The sequence below is a fragment of the Musca domestica genome, unplaced genomic scaffold, assembly GCF_030504385.1.
Source record: "Musca domestica strain aabys unplaced genomic scaffold, Musca_domestica.polishedcontigs.V.1.1 1, whole genome shotgun sequence".
NCBI classification, from domain to species: domain Eukaryota; kingdom Metazoa; phylum Arthropoda; class Insecta; order Diptera; family Muscidae; genus Musca; species Musca domestica.
In genome coordinates this window covers 14,076,653-14,098,926 of record NW_026712114.1, presented here as the reverse complement: position 1 = coordinate 14,098,926, position 22,274 = coordinate 14,076,653, and the positions used below count along the sequence as shown (strand labels likewise).

General features: G+C 34.8%; 1 protein-coding gene across 5 annotated transcripts in view; it reads right to left on the bottom strand.

Moving 5' to 3' along the window:
• LOC101891802 (uncharacterized) overlaps positions 1-15,593 on the bottom strand; it is a 475,789-nt gene extending 460,196 nt beyond the window's left edge. For all 5 annotated transcript variants that reach the window (XM_059119400.1, XM_059119411.1, XM_059119404.1 and 2 more), the window contains exons 1-2: positions 15,430-15,593; positions 13,146-14,542 (exon numbers count right to left, since the gene is read on the bottom strand). The gene's annotated coding sequence lies outside the window, so the exon portion shown is untranslated. The remainder of the gene's footprint in view (positions 1-13,145; positions 14,543-15,429) is intronic.
• Between the last annotated feature and the right edge of the window lie 6,681 nt (positions 15,594-22,274).

Below are 22,274 nucleotides of genomic sequence, written 5' to 3'. Positions count from 1 at the left end.
TTCACCTGAATACAAATTTACAACATTTCCATTAGTATTTTTTCCCTTTTTTCTTTGGAAAATTAAGTAACAATTTATGACTTGACAAGCATATTCCATTCTAACCCAATTTCAAGGAATGTGTCCCCAGAAAAAACAATCCACAATAATTATTATTAAGTTCCTCGTGGGATTATATTGTCTCTAAAAAGGTTTCAGTAAAATTTTGTAACAACGAAAAACGAACGAGTTCCTTAAAAGGGACATAATTAAAACCAAAAAAAAAGTGCGAAGGAAAAAATGTCCACCATCAATCCTTTTTTGTTTTTGGTATTGTGAGAAAATTTCCCCAAAAATGGGTAGTAGCCAGCAGAACAACAAAACTTTATTTCCAAGAAAAATTTACCTGCAAATAAAAAGGAGTGAATAAATCCCTCGAAAATTATTACAAGCTATCTATCTATTCGGATACAAATTCCTTGGATGCTTTAAAATAAGGAGTCCCCTCGTCTGTTGTGTGTGTGAGTGTGCGTTAAAATTAAATATAAATTTTTATAGAATTTTATGGGCAAGCTGAAAAGCTTTATGGCGGTCCTCTCTCTTGGCATAGAGTATTTCACACACTCACACAGAAAAACTTACTCCCCAAAAAAAAATCACAAAGGACATACATTTTTTGTGTTGATATTTTGTTACATTTTTACAGTTCCATCCTTCACTGCTAGTCTGGAGAAGACTAGAAGTTTCGGGCGAAACTTGATACGTTTTGTTATTAGGAGGATTTTGTGCAACACCATTGAGGCAGCCATGCAACAGACAAGCAGGACATTTTGGAGGATATTTTGAGATTGTGTCATGGTTACGTGTTGGATGTTTTGTTCCCTTCGCCCTCTTCCCTCCCCATTACTTCATTGCAAGCAACCAACTATTTGTATGTCTCGCCCTCTCTCTGTCACTAGAAAATGCAAAACTTAAAACTATTCACTTTACAAAAATATCGTGTCGTTTTATTAAAATGTCCATGTTGTTGGTGGTGTTGTTGTTGATGCTCTTGTTGCCGGTGTTGTTGCCGTTGTTGTTATTATGACTAAGTCCACAAATGCTGATATTTGTAACATTGTTGGCGTTTAGTTTCTCTATTGTGGCCACCCATCATCACGGCAAAAATGCCATGCTTTTATTGTGTTGTTATTGTTGCTTTTCCCCATAGCTGCTCTGTCGAAAGTTTGACTATCTCAGTCAAGGCTAGAGGGTGTGGAAAGGGGTAGAATATTTTCAGTTTAGTCAGGGGTTTGGTGTCGGTTATTTGGGATTGTTTTTCGAAAGGTTTTGCTGCGTACAGAGATTTTTAGTTTTAGTCAAACGTTTCGAGGTTTAGTTGTTGTTTTTTTTTTGCTGTTCATCAACTGCTGATGATGTTAATGAATCATTTTGCTTTGACTTTGAACAAGTTTTCGGGGTTTATTTATTTATTTATTTTTTTTTTTTTTTTGGCTGTCCGTTGTTGTGTGCAGTCTTTACAACCTGCCACCGCCATAGTCATCAACAGCCACCGTTACAACACTATGCATTATCCCCACCACATTTTTACAAGGGAAGGAGATGTTGTATTACCTTAATCACTATTCCGTTTTAAAATCATGAACAGCACCAGCAGTCCCAGCACCTTGATATCCTTCCATTTTTTTTTTTTTTTTGCTCTTCTTGTTTGTTTTGTTTTTACCATCTCAAAATAAACAACAGGATACCAAATGAAGGGATTTTGTTAAAAAAGAAATGGGTAGAGAAATAGATTAAAATAACCACGGACATTGGTGGTAGTTCACAAAGTCTTTTATTGTGGGGTAATTTTTCCCAAATTTCCCAGGTATTTTATTATTAGCAAATCTATTTGAAAATCACTGGAAGGGATTTAAGTAGAAAGTAAATACTCGAAAAATAAACTTGTTGAATTTGATGGTTGGGTCTTTGATTGGGGTTGAGGGAAGAGATTTGTTTTCTTTAATAAATTTAATAGCTCACCAATTAGTTATCAAAAACATCCAGACAAATGTTTGAATCTTATAAGAAACTTTTAAAAATGTTGAAAATAGAACAGTGTTTGGCTAGCTTGTTTGGGATACCATAGTATTTTGTTGTTGCAAAATCGTCAGGCAAAATCCCATTATTGTTGTTTTTATAAAAACAACGTTTGTTTATGAGTGGAGAACGATGGTAATGTTTACCAGGGGGTAAGGCAGGGAATACCTAGGTTTCGGAAAGAGCCACCAATCCTCATCAGTTCCCTTGTTTCTTGTCTGGGATATTCTCCCCAGAAGTTATTTAAAACATAACTTCTATGACAAAAAACATTTTTTACCCAAGTGACGAGATCGTAAGCTCAATAGAAGAGGAACAAAAGAATTACATAAAACTAAAATTCTTTTGGAAAATCTTCTAAATCTTACAACCGCACTTATAAACATTTACATCTTTCTCCACTTGTTATGCTTTCGTTCAACGAAGTAACATAACCATGTAAGTTTGTTTTGTCTGTTACAACAAAAACCCCTTCGTCGACCGTGCCTGTGTCTATTAATAGAACAGTGTTTGGCTTGCTTGTTTGGGATACCATAGTATTTTGTTGTTGCAAAATCGTCAGGCAAAATCCCATTATTGTTGTTTTTATAAAAACAACGTTTGTTTATGAGTGGAGAACGATGGTAATGTTTACCGATTGGCAGACAACCAGGCGGGCATAGTTTAATTCTTCTTCAATTGTGTGATCAGGAATTTTTTTCTGTTTTTGGTTCATTTGAACCCCTGAATATTTTGCGATCATCTCCAAAAGCAAGAGGCCCGTCTGTGTCTCCCAATTTAGACTCATATATATGATTTGCTTGTCTACGATATTTGGCTATATTCGCCAACGAAATCAGCATAAAAAGACAGAACTTCGCCTATTGTGTATTTCGGATATCGCCTGTAAGAAATGCTGGTATTTTTTCATACAAAATTAGTGGTTCATTGTTCCCGCTGTCCTAAACTCTAACTTTATGCGAGATTTCGTGTCCTTTGGTTTCTATTTGTGACCTTTATAACGGCTTCAAAATCATGAAAATTTTTAGTTGTTGGTCCATTTCAACCCCTAATATATTGCGTACATCTTTAAAAACAATAGGCCTAGCCCTTCTGAGCCTTACCCTATCCTTGTGAACATGTTCGTGAGGATCGGACGATATTTGCAATACTTATATAATATCCCCAACCTGTGTTGTAAGGTGATAAAATATTACAAAATATTATAAGTCAAATTGAAAAAATCACATGCGATAAAAAATATGAAAAATAAAAAAAATGTCGTATAATACTACAAAATCTATATTATCATCATTATTGGCTATAGATTTTATACTTTAATGTCAAGAGGGCATTCTGAATTGTCAAAATTTGTCACGATCGGTGTAGCCATTCTTGAGATATAAGCATACTAACTAACATATCCTTCCTTTGTAATACACATTGTATATATTTCGCTATATATAACCGACATATTTACTATCGGCATCTATTTGTGATTTCGCCGAGATTAAAAATATTCGCGGTTTAATGGAAAATTTGACTTTTATTTAACACAAATGTTGTGGCCTAGTTCAACCACTAAATATTACCCGATGACCATCAAAATTGAAAGGCTTCTGCCCAGCCCTGAGCTCTAGCCCCATGCCAACTTCCGCTTTGATTGGTCTATAATTGCGACCTGTAGAGCAACTGCAAAGCAAAGGATTTTTTTCAGTTTTTGGTCCATTTCAACCCCTAGACATTATGCGATCATCTCCAAAAGAAATAGGGTTCTATTCTGACCTGAACCCCACCTTTATTCTTAATTTCGTGAAGATCAGGCCATAATTGCGACCTGTAGAGTGATTACAAATTAAGATGGACAGACGGACATACATAGCTATATCGACTCAGCTCGGCGAGATAGGAAGATCCATAGATACTTCCCTATGTGGGAAATCAATATTTCGAGGTGTTACATAATTTTTGGCCCAATCAAACTTAATACCAGTAAAGAAAGTCTTAAATCTTTTAAATTCTGACTTGTATTGCCCATTTGGTGCACAATTAATTTGAAATCGGATAAAGATATATATATATATATATGGGAGCTATATACAAATCTGAACCGATCTCGATAAAATTTGGCAAAGATATTTCTGAGCTGTATTTGAAATATTTCCCTGAATATCGTTGTTACGGAGTGCAGATTACGGCTGTGGGTAACAAATATAACAAATCGGATGAACAGTATATATGGGAGCTATTAGCTTCTAGACTCAATTCGGTCGTAAGTGCCAAATTCCATCCCATTTAGACAAATATTAGACGTTTGGTACACAATCAAAGGTAAATCGGACGAAGTTATATATGGGAGCTATATCCAAATCTGAATCTGATCTCGATAAAATGTAGCAAATGTATTTCTGAGCTGTATTTGATATATTTCCACAAATATTGTTGTTACAGAGTGCATATTACGGCTGCGGAGGACAAAAATAACAAATCGAATGAACAATATATATATATGGGAGCTATAGCTATATCTGAACCAATTTCGATCAAATTTGGCATACTTATCCAGATCCAATATGATCATACATGCAAAATTCCATACTATTCGGACTGATTTTACACGTTTGGTACACAATAGAAGGCAAATCGGACGAAGATATATATGGGAGCTATATCTAAATTTTGACCGATTATCTTCAATTTCAATAGGGTTCCTCATTGGACCAAACAAATAATTTGTGCAAAATTTAATCTGGATAGGGCAATAAATGCGAACTGTACTTTGTTTACAAAAATACATGGACAGACGGACAGACGGACGGACGGACATGCATAAATCGACTCAGAATGTGATTCTATGCAGATCATCAAAAGAAACTATGGGTCTATATCATTTCCTTTTGCCTGTTACAAACAAATGCACAAAGACATAATTCCCTGACCACCTTGTGGTGTAGGGTATAAAAACAAATAGTGTTGTAGGGTATAAAAATAGGGTCAGGTTTTTTAAAACATTTTAGGTCGACCGGTACGTGCATATGTATTGAAATTTTTGCCATGGGTATTTGTTTCTATAAAGTATTAAGTCACTATTTGTTATTATAAAAATTATGCCACTAATATGAGCCAGATAAAAAATAAATACAAAAGACTAAAGATACTGGCTGGCAACGCGGACCGGGTTTGCTAGTTTGGAATACATAAAACATCTTCTAATCAATATTGCACATAGTGCACCCCATTCAATATTTCTGATAATCGCTGCACACAATATATTCAAATCGTTTGTTTTCCATACTGATTGTATTAAGGGAAGCTTTATTTTATTTCATTTCATTTCCAAATTCATTTAGAGATGATAAATGGAACAATTTCACCGTAAATATCTGTTCAACTATATTTTTTATTGCTTGAGTCTTTTGTTTTATTTTCAAAATTTTAGTGCCACTTGCCACACATTTCGATAAATATATGAATAATAAAAAATGACAACAACAATTTTTCTCCATGGGAATGACAATTACCTCTCAATGATAGCTTCTGACTTTGCCAAAAAAATAAATAAATAAAATAACAACAAAAAGAAAGCAACGAATAAAACAAAATATTGCTGTTGTTTATTTTAGCAGACAAAGCCGATTAACACCAACCAAATGAATGGTTGTCATTTATAGAACAGAAAGAGAGAGAGAAATAAAAACTGAAAAAAAAAACAATAAAGTGCAATATCTAATAATATGGATTTTATTTTTCCCCAACACACACACACACACCCACTCACATACGCCATATAACTTTTTGAAGTTTAAGGGTATTTAATGGACTTAAACGCAATATAAATTGAAAATATTTATGGGAAATTCGAGCTGATGGCCAAACTTTAATAAAATGAAGTGTTAAATGGCTGTGAAACAGAATGTGAATTGGAAATGAATTATTTATTTAATAAATTCAAAAAATGTAAACCACAAAATATTTTAATCAGAAATCATTTTTCAGTGATTGGAGTGGAGGTTTTGAAAAAAAAAATTTATTTATTTGTTTTTTATAAAATTTAATTTATTTATTGATAGATTTGCTTGTTTGGAACATTTTTCAATTTCTCGAGTAAAACTTTTTTAATTTTGCCACAAATCCCCCTCTCTCATACCGAATACCAGTACACAAAAATCTCCATCTTAAAATATAATACCACCATCATATTTCTAAGTATTTTCCAATTTATTTCAACATACTTTAAAGTTATTTTTTCTAGCCAATTTTCTTTGTTTTTCTTCTTTCATTCCTCCTTAATGTCTAGGATTTCAACTTTGCCATAATTAAAAACTTTTTTTATTTTACTCAGCTTCAGTACAACAAAAAAAAAAGTAAAATACAGAAATATTCCCAAAATATTGCCAAAAAGAATTTTCATTTTCCCAAATACGAAAAAATTAAATAAGAAAATGCAAACGAGTTTGTGTTCCATCAGCATTCTAGAAAAAGTGAAAGTGAACTGTGGGTGAAATGGGGGTGGTAATAAATTCCTAGTTTAGACAATGGCTCTTATTTAATTACCCCCAAAAAGTTAGTCAACTAGATTCTGGTTTAAATTCAATAGCACATCAAACACAGGCAGCCAGAGAGACAGACTGACTGACAGACAGACACACTCACACAACTTATTGTTTGAAAGAAGTGTTAAATTTGTTACCGAAGGAGTTTTCGGAAAATTCAAATGTAAATATGCCATTCGTAGAATTTTCTTTCGTTGCACAATTTAATGACAGGCAAATTTAGTTTAACTTTTCCTTTGGGATTTTTTTTGAGCACATTTAAAATAGTTTTTAGAAAAGAGTAATGGGCAGGATAGTAAAATAGCAATGGAAATGGATCCATATTGTTATTATCCTATCATAAAACCATAACAGATTCAGAATGACGAGTGCGATTCAAAAGCAAGACTACTGGAAATTAAAGAGTGAGTACCATAGTACAAAGATCAATTTACTAATAAAACGTTAGGTGAGGTATTCTAGGAGGATAGGTCGAAGAAGAGGATGAGTGTTACTTATATAAACTCGTTTTTATACCCTCCACCATACTATGGAGGGTATATTAATTTTGTCATTCTGTTTGTAACTCCTCGAAATACTCATGTCAAACCCAACAAAGTATATATATTCTTGATCAGCGTAAAATTCTAAGACGATTTAGCCATGTCAGGTAAAGTTCGTAAATGGGCCATGTAGGTCCCAGTTATCATATAGCCCCCATATAACGGTACCTCCCGATATTCGGTATTTTGATGATTTTAGCGACATTATTCACTGGAATTGTTTCCAATTTGGCATTTGAAGTTCGTAATAGATACTACAGCCTAAGACAGAAAATTATCTGTACAGGTCCACGTCTTCGTATAGCCCCCATATAACGTACCCCCCGATATTCGGTATTTTGATGATTTTAACGACATTATTTACCGGAATCGTTTCAAATTTGGTATTTGCAGTTCGTAATGGATACTACATCCTAAGTCAAAAAATGAGCCATGTAGGTCCACGTCTTCATATAGCCCCGATTCAACGGAATCGTTCCAAATTTGGTATTTGAAGTTCGTAATAGATACTTCCGCATAAAACAGAAAATGGGCCATGTAGTTCCACGTCTTCGTATAGCCCCCATATACCGTACCCCCCGATATTCGGTATTTTGATGATTTTAGCGACATTATTTACCGGAATTGTTTCAGTTTTAGTATTTGAAGTTCGTAATGGATGATACAGCCTATGACGTAAAATTGTCTGTGCAGGTCCACGTCTTTATATAGCCCCCATATAACGGTACCCCCCGATATTCGGTATTTTGTTGATTTTAGCGACATTATTTACCGGAATTGTTTCAAATTTCGCATTTGAAGTTCGTGAAGTTCGAAACTACAGCCTATGACAGAAAATTGCCTGTGCATTATAAACAGATTTTTTTTCAAGTTTCGCATTTCAATATTGTAATAGCTTGTGACAAAAGTTGCCTATGCAGGTCCACATCGTCGTATAGACTCTAATAAACGGCTACATTAGATATTTTCATGATTTTAACAGATTTTTAAGGGATTTTATTTTTTTTGAAAATTGTTAAATTTGTACCAAATGGTGGAGGGTTTTCAAAGTTCGGCCCGGCCGAACTTACAGCTTTTTTACTTGTTTTTATTCAGATGACACTGCAATTGGTTTTCATTTCCATTTGATTTTGGATCTTTTGGAAATGGACCGATTGCAATAAAATTTGGCAAAATTAATTTCTACTAAAATCAGACATTCATTCCGAATTGCATTGGAATCTAACATACAACATGTACTTCTAACATGTACAAATCGTGTTTGGTGGGAGATATATCCAAATCTGAACCGATTTCAATATAATTTGGCAAATTCATTTCTGTACTAAATTCCATCCCTCATTCCAAATTTAATTGGAATCAGACACACATATCGTGTTTGGTGCATGAAATATGTGAAATCGGACGAACATATATATGGAAGCTATATTCGAACCTCATCCGATTTCAATATAATTTGCAAAATTTATTTTGAAACAAATTTCGTCACACATTCCAAATTCTATTAAAATTGGGGATACATAACGTGTTTACGGGAGCTTTATCCAAATCTGAACCGATTTCAATATAATTGGGCAAATTCTTTTTCGTACCAAATTCCGGCACACATTCTGAATTTCATTGGACATACTTGTTGTGTTTGGTGCATAAATAAGGAAAATATATATGAAAACTATCACTGATTTCAATACAATAAACTCAACCTATTTCAAAACAATTTGTCAAATACATTTGTGTACAAAATTCCGTCACTCATTCTGAGGAATCCAATTTAAACCGGATATATGAGAGCTGCATCCAAATATATTTGTGTACCAAATTCCTTAACTCATTCCAAATTTAATTGGAATCGGACATACATATCGTTTTAGTGCACCAAACATATGAAATCGGCCGAAAATATGTATGAGAGCTGCATCCAAATCTTAACCTATTTCAATATAATTTGTCAATATATTTGTGTACTAAATTCCTTCACTCATTCCAAATTTCGTTAGAATCGGACATACATATCGCGACTGTATCTTTAATCGATCGATAGATATGTGCATAATAAATCTAAAATTTTTGGAGGTTCCTCGGATTCTGATGTTATATCTCCAAGTTCAAGTAGAATTTCAAACATTTATATATTGTGGTTTTAGATTCTGGTGTGAAGATGGAATATATCGGTCTACTCCTTCTAATACCTCCCACACACAGGGTCAACATTTGCAATATCCATGAAGCTCGTAGAACGCCAAATTAACACAATTCCATTCGGACTTGTCACAATTTCAATATTTCTATCAGCCCAGGATGTGTTATAAAGATGGTAGAGATCGAACCATTGCTTCTGCTACCTCTCCCACAAAGGTTCAAAAGTTTTAAATAACCAAAACGATTATAAAATCCGAAAAAGGCACCCGGTTCTCTTCATATTTCAAACATCCCATTATTTCTACTAACACAAGATCTGCTGTGAAGATGGGATATATCCTGAGATGAATATGGAATGTATGATTTCGCATTAAAATTGACATAAATGTTCGATTGTTTTGAAATTTTGCCCATACCAATATTCTTATCTTTCTTGGGTAAGGCATGAACATAGAATACTTCGCTCGGCTTTACAGGGTGAGATGAAAAAAACTCCAACCAACTTCATACCGCTGTCTTTTCTAAGCCACTTGTCCGATAACTGTTAAAATTGTTCCAGTGATAGCTCATTATATTGTTTACAAGCGTACAAAAGCATTTAAGTGAGATTTTTCCAGAAAAAAGGTTATTCGTGATGGATTTGAAGCGTGATAGTGTGATTTCTTTACATTTGGCTGGAAAACCACATGTGGCTATCGTTAGAGCACTCCAGCATTTAAATGTGAATAAATCTTTGGTGTCTCGTACCATCGCTCGTTACCGCAATGCTGGTAGCGTAGCCAGACGTCAAAGAAGTGGACGGAAGAAAACAGCAACATCAGAAGAAATGGTTGGAAAAGTAAAGAAGCGACTTGATCGAAACCTGCAGTCGCAGTGGCCGAAAAATGGCTCGCAAGCTGAACATATCGCAATATTCCATTCGGCAAATATTGAAAAATTAGCTCGGCCCGATGGTCGCTCTCCGTTTGAATTATTCGACCGTGGCATCAGAATAAATGCCGAATATTATCGCGAAAATATTCTGGAGGGTGTATTAAAGCCTTGGCCATGCAAACATTTTGGCCGCAGACCTTGGACATTCCAGCAGGACTCAGCACGCGCCACCCAAGAATGGTTACAAAATGAGGTTCCTCGCTTCATTTCCAGCGCACAATGACCACTAAAATCTCCGGATATCAATCCGTTGGACTATTGTGTCTGGAGTATTTTGGAAAGCAAGGTTGGCACTAAATAATACCAAAGTGTCGATAGAATGAGTCAAAATACCGCAGAGGAACATTCGGGCAGCGTCTGACGGTTTCATTGTCCGTTTGAAGGCCACATTTCGTGCCAAAGGTGACCAATTCGAACAAATCTAAACTTATTCTAAAATTTTATGATATTTCCGACATTTTTGGCATTCATTTAATTCAATTAAAAAGTATGGAATTTGGCTTTGTTGCAGCTTTTTTTCTCACCCTGTACAAAATAAAGAAAAGCCTGCCCCACAAAAAATAAAATATGTCTACTTATTAAAATACTGCGACTATTCTCTGGATAAAAGTCTATGTAGATTTAACGATGACAGCCCGTCTGTGCATTCATCTGCGTAAATCACTGTCGCTTCCGAACGAATCGAAGTAGGTTGATAAAATTTTATTCAAATATATGTTTCGTCTGCCAAACATTTGATAATGAAAATGGACTGCATAGGTCCACTTTTAGTTAAAGACCCTATATAACTTATGCACCGGAATCGTTTCAAATTTCATAATGATAGTTCGTAATGGGTAGGTCTACGTCTTTGTATAGCCCCCATATAGCGGTAACTCCCTATATCCTGTATTTTGATGATTTTAGTGACATTATTCACCGGAATTGTTTCGAATTTCGTATTTGAAGTTCCTAATGGGAACATTGATTTATGACAGATAATTGTCTATGCCGTACGGTACCTAGCTTTATTCGGTATTTTGATGATTATAGAGACTCTATTCACCAGAATTATTTGAAGTACGTAATGGGTACTGCAGCCTATGACAGAAAATTTCACATGCCGATCCGGGTCTTAGTATAACCCCCCATATAACCGTACTTCCTATATTCGTTATTTTGATGATTTTAGATACATTATTCACATCATTCACTCCATCATTTTTAAGATTTTAAGGGTTTTTGTTTTGAAAATTTCCAAATTGGTTTCAAATATTGGTAGTATTCAAAGTTTTACCTGGCCGAACGTACTGCTTTTTGACTTGTCATTGTTATTATATTTATTACTATTACTTTGTTTTTAGTACAGTAATAATAATTCCTATTCGGTATTTCGGTATTTATTTCCTGTGGCAGAATATTGCGTTTATAGGTCCACGTTTTCCTGCAACCTCACATAGTTGTACCTTCCTATATCCAGTTTCTAGCGGAATAGCTTAACATTCGGTATTTAAAGTTCATAACGGATTCTATCTCCTGTAGCAGAATATTGTCTATACAAGTCCACGTTTTCTTATGGCCCCCAAAATAATTATACCTCCCGATATTCGAAATTATCTCAATTACTAACGGAATTACCTAAAATTCAGCATTTGGATTCCGTGATTGGTTCTTCTGCTTTTATCGAACAATTTGATATATAAGTCAAGATTTTTCTACATTTTTATACCCTCCACCATACTATGGAGGGTATATTAATTTTGTCATTCCGTTTGTAACTCCTCGAAATACTCATGTCAAAAAAGTGTGCATATTCTTGATCAGCGTAAAATTCAAAAACGATTTAGCCATGTCCGTCTGTGTGTCTGTCTGTTGTAATCACGCTATCTTTCAAACAAATTGAGATAGAAGGCTAAAATTTTGCACACATGTATATTTTGTCAGTAGGCAGGTTAAGTTCGTAAATGGGCCATGTAGGTCCAAGTTATCATATAGCCCCCATAAAACGGTACCTGCCGATATTCGGTATTTTGATAATTTTAGCGAAATTATTCACCGGAATTGTTTCCAATTAGGCATTTGAAGTTCGTAATGGATACTATAGCCTAAGACAGAAAATTACCTGTACAGGTCCCCGTCTTCGTATAGCCCCCATATAACGGTACCCCCCGATATTCGGTATTTTGATGATTTTAACGACATTATTTACCGGAATCGTTTCAAATTTGGTATTTGAAGTTCGTAATGGATACTACATCCTACATCCTAAAAATGAGCCATGTAGGTCCACGTCTTCATATTGCCCCGATATAACGGTACCCCTCGATATTCGGTATTTTGATGATTTTAGCTACATTATATAACGGAATCGTTCCAAATTTAGTATTTTAAAGTTCGTAATAGATACTGCAGCATAGAACAGAAAATGGACCATGTAGATCCACGTCTTCGTATAGCCCCCATATACCGTACCCCCCGATATTCGGTATTTTTTATGATTTTAGGGACATTATTTACCGGGATTGTTTCAAATTTCGCATGTTAAGTTCGTAATGGATACTTCAGCCCATGCCAGATAATTGTCTGTGCAGGTCCACGTCTTCGTATAGCCCCCATATAACGGTACCCCCTATATTCGGTATTTTGATGATTTTAGCTACATTTTAAATAGATTTTTCGTCAAGTTTCGCATTTATTTTCGCTAGGCATTTGGTATATTTAAGATTTTAACAGAATTTTAAACGGATTTTATTTTATTTTATTTATTTATTTTTTTTTTTTTTTTTTTTTTTTTTTGGAAATTTCCAAATTTGTACCAAATGGAGGAGGGTATTAAAAGTTCGGCCCGGCCGAACTTACAGTTTTTTTTCTTGTTTAAACTCATATCCTTATTGAACTTGTTCCAGTATTTTTCGAAAGAAGTTTCATACTTAGTATGCAGGTATTGTTAAGTAAAACTCACCTCATATGTTCTGCTGTCTACAGATGCTTTTTCTAAACAAAAAACTCTTATCCAATGTTATTGGCATCCATTTGAAAATAACTCCATGTTTTGGGAAAAGTATGCTCTGATCCAGCTAAGAGCGGCTATGAATTCCGTGTGTTTGGTTGTTTCGTTGATTTTTTTTTCTATTTCGTTTAATATGGAAATCAATTTTTTGCTTTACACTCTTTGCTTTTTGCTAGGTTTTGATTTTTGTTGTAATATGGAAATTCACTATTCTTTGGTTAAGGGGAATTGGTTTTGGATTTTTTTTTTTTTTTTTTTCTCTTTTTATGGTTTAGCTGATATTAGCATTAAATTTGATTTTTTTTATTATCTTTTTTTGGATTTTTATTTTTCACACTTTTTTGGGTTTTTTTTCCTTTTTGCCTCTTTATTTGAATAATTGAATATTCCTTAAAGATATTTTGATTTGAGGTTTGAGGATTTCCAATGAGGTTGGCGGTAACTTGGGATTTGTAATTTACACTGATTGTGTGTATGTATGTATTTATTTTGTAAAGATGAATGTGTGTGTGTGTGTGATATCTTAATAACAGACACTTGGCTTGATTCCCCTTAAGTATTATAAATGATACTGGAATGACAATAATAACAATAATGACAACAAGAACAAGAACACTTATATTCACTTATTGACGCACATAAATTTGAGCCAAACAAAACACTGGTTGAAAAAAACAACGCGGAATCTAGAATGTAAATGGCCGCTGCTGCTGTTGGCGATTTTGTAACGAAAATTATGACTGTTAATTAATTTGAATTATGAAAATTGCCCATATTTCGTTTTATGTTTTACTCTGGGGAATTCCATTGGATTGTTGGTTGGTTGGTGTTGATTTAATGGAATTCTTTTTGTTATTTTTTTCCTTTAGAATTTATGTTTTTTTTTCTTGAAGATGTTTATTTTCTCATAGCTATTTTTATGTGAGATTCTTTTTTTTTTAATTTTGCTAATTTAAGAAACTTTTAACCTTTCCAAGATGTTGGAGGCAAAATGTTGTTGTTTTTGCTTCATAATCAAATTTTGTGATGATTTAGTGTAAAATGCCTGCTTTTATTTTCCACTTTGGGGTATTTCTTTTTTTTTTTTTTCTTTGAGATTTCTTGTTTTTTTTTTTTCTTTGCTTTGGTTTGTTGTCCCCAATTTTGGTTGTTGTTGTTTGCTCTTAGAATATCTATCTTTACAACATGATTTCCACTTTAAGGGGCCGGCAGGCAGTGCGTTGTTTTTTGTTTATTTTTAAACTCTCGGCATACTTTTTTTAAGAAACAATCGACCGACTCACTCATTCACTCGCTTGTTTTACGCACAAACACAGATGACAATGTTGTTTTGTGGGGATTTTCGGTTTCTGTTAATTCCAAAAAAAAAAAAATAAATAAAAACGAAAAGAAAATGGATCTTTAGGCTAAAGAGATCGAATTAAACATATATTTGCTCATTTGCACACTCATACCCACAAATGGACCAACATGTGGCCATGGAGGGCGGGGATGGCAAAAAATCAAATTTAGCAAACAAAACATAAGAGGTACCAAGGACCAAAACAAACGACCAACCGATATGCCAACGACCGATAATTACAAACTTTTATTAATTCATTGCATTTATTTTTTTCTCAAAAAATACTCCTTTAAAACTATTCTCCAGCATGGATTACTTATTTTTCTTGTGTTGCAGGTGATCTCTTAAGATTCAGGAGTTCGAATTTGTTGTTCAATATTCATAGGTTTTTTTCTTTGCTATTTCAGAATGTCAAGCATTCACATAACATCACAAAATAACACTAGTGGCTGGGTGGTATGAGGGCGAGCGAAGGCCTTTCACCTATTTACACTGGACCAAAATAACACTCTCCCATGTAAATATTCTTTGATGGAAAACAAACACACATAGGCACGCACACCAAGAAAAAAAAAACAATTCTATTTCACTTTCATTTGATTACGGAGTTGTGTTTTGGTTTTTATGAGCCCAGGGGCTCTCCTTCAGGTTTGAAGTACTTCTTTTGGGCTTCAAACTATTTTTTTCTTTTTTATTTTTGTCACTCATTTATGTCCCCCCAAAAAGGCACACTCACTCACCTACACCCCACTCACTAGCTGGCGACACATATCACAATGTACAGGAAAAGCACGGGTCGTCTCCAAAAAAAAAAAAAATGTCACAACAACAACAACTCAAAACAATCCCCAAGCACACAAGAAAATAAATATATATCTCACACTATACACATACACACACCAATTCACTCGCATACAAAGGAGACCATATGTTTTCGGTGTGTGCCTGAATTTTTTTTTCTGTTTTCTTATTCCTCTGGCCGTGGAAAGAAATTGAAAATCGAGCGTAAAAGACCCAGCACCGACGACGACCGTTGTTGCTGAGACGAGACACGAATATAAACTGAAAACTGAGATAGGAAAATCTTTCATTTGGAGCAGAGATACTTTGTGTTTTCTCGGATGGCGTTGCCGATGTCGCTGTCAGTTGTCAACGTCAACGCTGCGTCGAGTAAAGTCGAGTCGCGTTGCATATTCGTTTCGGTTTGTTGTTGATAGTGTGTGTGTGTGTGTGTGTGTGTGTGTATCTCTCGTAGTCATCCAGAGTTGAGTAGGACATCGTCATAACTTCGTGTTGAATGTGGCAGAAACACACACACACACACCCCAATATAGCCACACATATATTTTGTATCAAACATAAAGGATGCCCATGTCCCAACAAGGAGGTTTGTGACTCTAGCAACATGTTGTGGTGTTTACTGGGCCACACATAATTCTAATTGGAAACATTTTGTTCTAGGAGTCAGAGAGTGAGAGATAGAGAGAAAGAGTGTGTTGCAGAATAAGAGAGAAAAAGGAATTTTGAGCAGAGCACTAGAGATATCAACAAATTGTTACAACTTGTTGGTATTTAAGCAAAGAGATAGTGTTTTGAAAAATTGTCATAGCCACAGCAAAGAGAGTTTTCGGGGCGAAGTAGTTACAACATGTTGATAGAAGAGATTTGAAACCAAATTGAAAGAGAGAAGCAAAAGGAAACATTTAATAAGAGAAAATCATCGTAATTTTCTGATAAATGGCAATAGCTTATTTAATTTTATTATTATTATTATTATTATTATTATTATTATTATTATTATTTATTTTTATAATTTATTGAAAAAATCAATTGCTAGGGAAAACTCAGTTGGGTCTTTCTAAAGAAATTTCGGTCATGGGAATAAATAGTTTATTAAGATTTAAGTTATTATATAACAAGTTTGGAAACAACAGTTCAAATTCATACAGAAGAGTCTTTTGTATACCTACAACAATGTATGTTGGGGTATGATAAGTTTGATTGGGCCAAACATTATGTAACACCTCGAAATATTGGCTTCCTACATAGGAAAGTGTATATGGATCTTCCTATCTCGCCAAGCTGAGTCGATCTAGCTATATATGTCCGTCCGTGTGTTCATGTTAATTTGTAAACACTCTACAGGTCGCAATTATGGCCCGATCTTAGAATGGAGGTGGGACTAGGGCCGGAATAGAAGTCTATTGCTTTTGGAGATGATCCCATAATATTTAGGGGTCGAAATGGACCTAAATCTGAAAATTTTCCTGATTTTGCAGTTGCTCTACAAGTCGCAATTATAGTCCAATCAACGCGGAAGTAAGCATGGGGCTGGAGCTTAGGGCTGACCAGAAGCCTTCCAAGTTTGATGGTCATCGGGTAATATTTAGTGGGTGAAGTAGATCATAACATTTGTGTTATATAAAAGTAACATTTTCTACTAAACCGCGAATATTTTAAATCCCGGCGAAGTTACAATGTCCTCTTAGCATAAAAGAATAACATCTAAAAAATCGCATAAAAGATGCCGATAATGATGTTAATATAGATTTTGTAGTATTTTGTTACAATTTTTCATTTCTTCATATTTTTTATCGCATGCGATTTTTTCACTTTGACTTATAATATTGAAGTATACATTTTCTACTTCTTCGAATTTCTGCTTTTTTAAACTGATTTCGTTGACGAATATAGCCAAATATCGTAGACGAGCAAATCATATAGATGAGTCTAAATTTGTAGATAAAGACGGTCCTCTTGCTTTTGGAGATGATAGCAAAATATTTAGGGGTTCAAGTGAACCAAAAACAGAAAAATTTTCCTGATCACACAGTAGAAGCCGATCAACACGCCTAAGAAGAGAGTTAAGGACAGGGAAGAATTCTAGCATTTTGGTATTTTGCAAATACTTTTTTAAAAATACTCCATTTTTTGGCAGAAGGGTTCTAAACAAATATAATTAAATATAAAACGATTTTGAAGTCAAAAACCATTTACAATTTTTTTTTTTTTTAAATCCAGTATTTTTGGTCAGCAGTGTTCTCAAAAATTAATACATTTAGGCCAGTAGAGCATCCACCATGGCCAGTAAGAAATACATTAATTTTTTTTTTTAAAGAAAATTCACTATCATGATTCGAGTAAAAGATCTTTGAAAAGTATTTTATTAAAAAATCGGATGTCCCTTAAAATATTTTTAAAATGTTTGATAATAAATACTTAAAAATTATAGATTTTTTGGATTGTGGTCAAAAATTAACAAACACATTACAATTTTAAAAATTTGACTTTTGGAGAAAAGCTCGTGTAATAAATGCAAATAAAAATGGCTTGAAAAAACAAATATTAATGTATGCATTCCAAAAATTTCCGATACTTTCCATTTAAAAACTAATCTTACTGGCCAAAAAATTTGGATACTTTAGGCTTGAAGAAAATCAATGAGTAATCGCAATAATTTCTGAGTTATGATTATTCAATATGTCAACACCTTTGTGGTAATGGTTCGGCTATCTGACCTAAGCTTGATACATTATTAAAGGTTTGGACATAATCATAGACTTCAGACTGTTCATATATGCAAAATAAGATTTTTTAAAATGTAGGCCGCTTATGAGGAGTATTGGTAAGAGAGGAATGATGGACCTTATATTTATATCATATTTAATATTGGCGCAAAAATGTGATTTTTTAAATAAAAATCCAAGATTTTTTTCTCATCATTCTTCGAAATCACTCAGAAATCATGAAGCTGAATGAGAGCATATATGACAGAAAAATTACATAAAATACTTACCTTTTTTATTTGAGCAGATCCGTAAAGGAATTTTGTCAACCTGTAAGAAAAAAAATTTATACAATTATAATTTTTTATTTAATTTTTTTTATTACAAGTTTTAAATTTTAAATTCAATGAATTTAGTTTCTTGAATGGCCTTAGTCATATCATGCCATAAGGAGTATATTGTTTAGGGTTTAAATCCGTGGAAAAAGGTGGCAAAAATAATGAAAATACTGAATATCGGGTGCTATCCGAAAAAGTGGACATATATAAACAATGTTCCGCCACCGGAGCAAGAACCTATTACAAACTACAAATACCAATTTTTGGACAAATCCGTACAAAAATGTGAATAATCTTCAAATACCGAATATCGGGAGGTGGGCCGATATACGCAAACCGATATTTTCAATACCTACGCACAATACAAACAATTGTGGACTGTGTCGTGGTTTCAACAGACAGACTGACATCGTTATGTCGACTTAGACTAAGAATTTTTTGCTGATCATGAATATATATACTTTGGGGGTGGGGTCTACGGCGAATATTTAGGGATGTTACAAACGGAATGACAAAGTTGTTATACCCGTCTTTCCAAGGTGGAGCCTATAAAAACTAATGGAACATTAATTTATATATGTGCCTTTCTAGGGACGTACCATTAAGAATCAGCCCACAGTCTTTATCTTTATACTAAATAAAATGTTAATACAAATAGTCGGACTTTTATTTCACATTTTACAAGAGCTGTGTTTATTCAAAATTTGACCCTTTTGTGTAGGGAGGTACTAGAAGAAGCTGACCGATCGACTAATACAAATATTAAGATTTGCTAAGTTTGAATAGTTTCGTGTTACTTAAGGTTAATTATTTTCCTTGCAAATTGTTTACTTTTGTGAGGGAGGGGGTTCTTCCTTAAGGTTAATTATTTTCTTTGCAAAGTGTATACTTTTGTGGGGGAGGAGCCCGAAGGAGTGGACCGACATCGTCCATCTCCAAACGCAATTTAAGTTTGATAATATCAATACGATGCACCAAGTTTGGAAGGAATTGATACTCCATTCAAGAGTTATCCTGCACACTAGCCAGCCATACAGACAAACGGCTATATTGCCTTCAAATGTCGTGGAACGGATGTCGTCCACAGAGACCTTTATTTCCATATTTTCTGTAATGATATGACTGAGGATATAGAGAATATTTTTAGTGTGATAAATCATAAAGTAACAATAAATTAAACGAAAGAAGTTGTGACGACAAAAATCCTTCGTCATTTTTGCCCACACAAAACGCTATCATAAATTCCAATTGCCACTCAAGAGAGGTAAACCGTTATCGCAACAACACACAGCATCACTCATCACTACCATCGGCGGTGATGAGCACATGTGATGTTGTTGTGATAACTAAATTTTTTGTAAACAAGTTCCCGTTACTCCACTGCGAACACGTGGTGGAGCCGGGTATAAAAGGGCAGTCAATGGCAGAATCGGGGCAATCAGTGCCAGACCGTGACCGTGACAACACCAGCGACAGTGAGTGCAAGACAGTGAACGAGACAACACCAGACCGGTAAGTGCCTATATAGAAATTTATCCTGGACATCCTTGCCTAGAGTACTTATCCAGGTCTCTAGTCCTTGAATCCGAGTGGTATCCTTAAACATATCCTAGATCCTTGTAGTGCTTGAGTACTTATTAAGGTCTCTCGCAATCGTATCCTTGAACATCCTGTAGTGCCTGAGTACTTATTAAGGTCTCTGGCAACCCTAGTCTAGATCCCTATAGCGTATCCTTGAATATCCAGTAGCCTGCTTGAGTACTTATCCAGGTCTCTCGCACGGAATCCATCCGAATCCTGAACACCCTGATCCTGTATCCTTATCCCGTTCTCGAGTACTTATCCAGGTCTCGAGTGGAAGAACCACCAAACCCGGACCGAAGACGATTAGGCTAGTTAGAATATATAGAGTTTATATATAATTCAAATTATTTTTTTAAATAAAACATAATATCAAAACGTAAACCACTGTCTTTCTCTTTCTGTCTCGATAAATAAAATATCTGTACGAACCCCTGGACCCCGACGAGCTATTCCAGCCCAAGGGGAGAAATCCTGTCGTTACAAAGTGACACTTGAAAAGTTCCTTAACTTTTCTCAGTGTATCGTAAAAATTCTCTTACAATATTAATTTCTCTTGTTTAGAATTTATTTTCTTCTGCTGAACTCTCGTTTTATGAAAATCTCTGCAGCATACATTTGCTCTCTCTCTCTCTCTCCCTCGCTGACATGTTTCAGCTGCACAAGCAATTGATGTGGGCACAACTCCGTGACATTTAACATAAAATATTTTTGTACTTATGTATGTGTGTGTTTATATGTATGCTGGGGTATAAGAATATTCCTCGCTGGCGCCACAACATCCGTTTTGCCGGGTGTGGTAGAAAAATAGGCTCGTACGAATTTATACAAATTCAAAGACCCACTCACACACACGCACACTCGCATATACATTCGCAAACATAAACGACTCATAGAGAAGCAAGTTGTTTTTATTAATCAAAGTATGATTATTAAAAGATTCCCATAGTAAGGGGGAGATTTGCTCTGCCTATGTATTACCAACAACTACCATCCATGCCATGGCCACCTACTGTTTCCGGTGGAACGACAAAAGACGAGTTTTTTTTCTATTGTAACCCATATTTGCTATGATGATGGAGGATGATGGCAAAGACGATGAGGTGGAAATGGGGGGCCATGGGTGTTTATGTATGCTATGAGTGGATGCCAGTAGCAGGAGCAGCATTAACCGGAAACCAAGCATATGCCCAAGAATACTAATTGCTGCAAATTAAATCACATAAAATATGAATGTAGATAAACAAGTTATCTGCAGCATATTTACCTAGAATATCCAAACAACATCTAGTAAGGATATATAAATGAACTTATTGTGTTCATCCATATGGTGGGATGGCAGGAAGGGAGGGTAGGGGGGAAGTGAAAACAAAAACCTCCCACATAACTTGCTTAAATATAGAGACTTAGAATTTAGCCTTTAGCTATTTGACAATATGTTTTCTTTTTATTTTTTTGGGTTTCTTCTCCTCTTTTCAATATATTCTTAAGCAGCCGAATCCGGTATTGGCGTCCCAGACACCAACAACAAAAAACACCGAAGCTGGCCAACAATATTGTCTCTAATCATAGATAATTGTATCGATGGTCAAATTTATTTTTTGGCCAAAAGAATTTTACCCCTACCACCATCCAGCTTCCATTAGGAATTCTCGAAAACAGAAAACCTAGAAATATTTTGCCAGAAGCTCTCAAGTGTTTGAATGTCTGTCCATGGCGAGCAATACACAAGGGCATGATGGTATCCTGTCTAGTGAACGCCAAAACGGCCGGTATGCCTAGGATTCATTTTTGTGTGTGTGTGCGTGCGTGTGTCTGTTTGATTGTGTGAATTATTGCAAACTGCTATGGGCCATTCAGTTATCAGTGATGGTTCACTAAATACATAATAAAATATAATAAATGTAACACAAGAGCTAAGCAGCAAAAAGCCGAACAGAAGGAGCAGAGCACACGCACACACACACACCTCTTCTCTCAGCATGAATCGCAGAAACTATAATGCTTTGGGATAAAACAAAATCTTAAAGCAATGAGCATTACCAGCTGACATACACACACTCACACGAATTACGGCCGTCGGACGACGGACGACTCCTTAATCTATCACATGGTTTAAATGTTGCTGACATACTTAGCTGTCGAAGGGCAACATGTTGAGGGAGAAAACACCTTTTTTTTTTGAAGTGATGAGATAAAACAAGGAATTCTCTTTGCAAATTATTTCTCTTTGGTGTTGTTTTGATACAAATTAAAAAGCTAAGCCGAAGAGAGTCGGATTTAGTTACGAAACTTTTGCAAACACTTGTAGCTG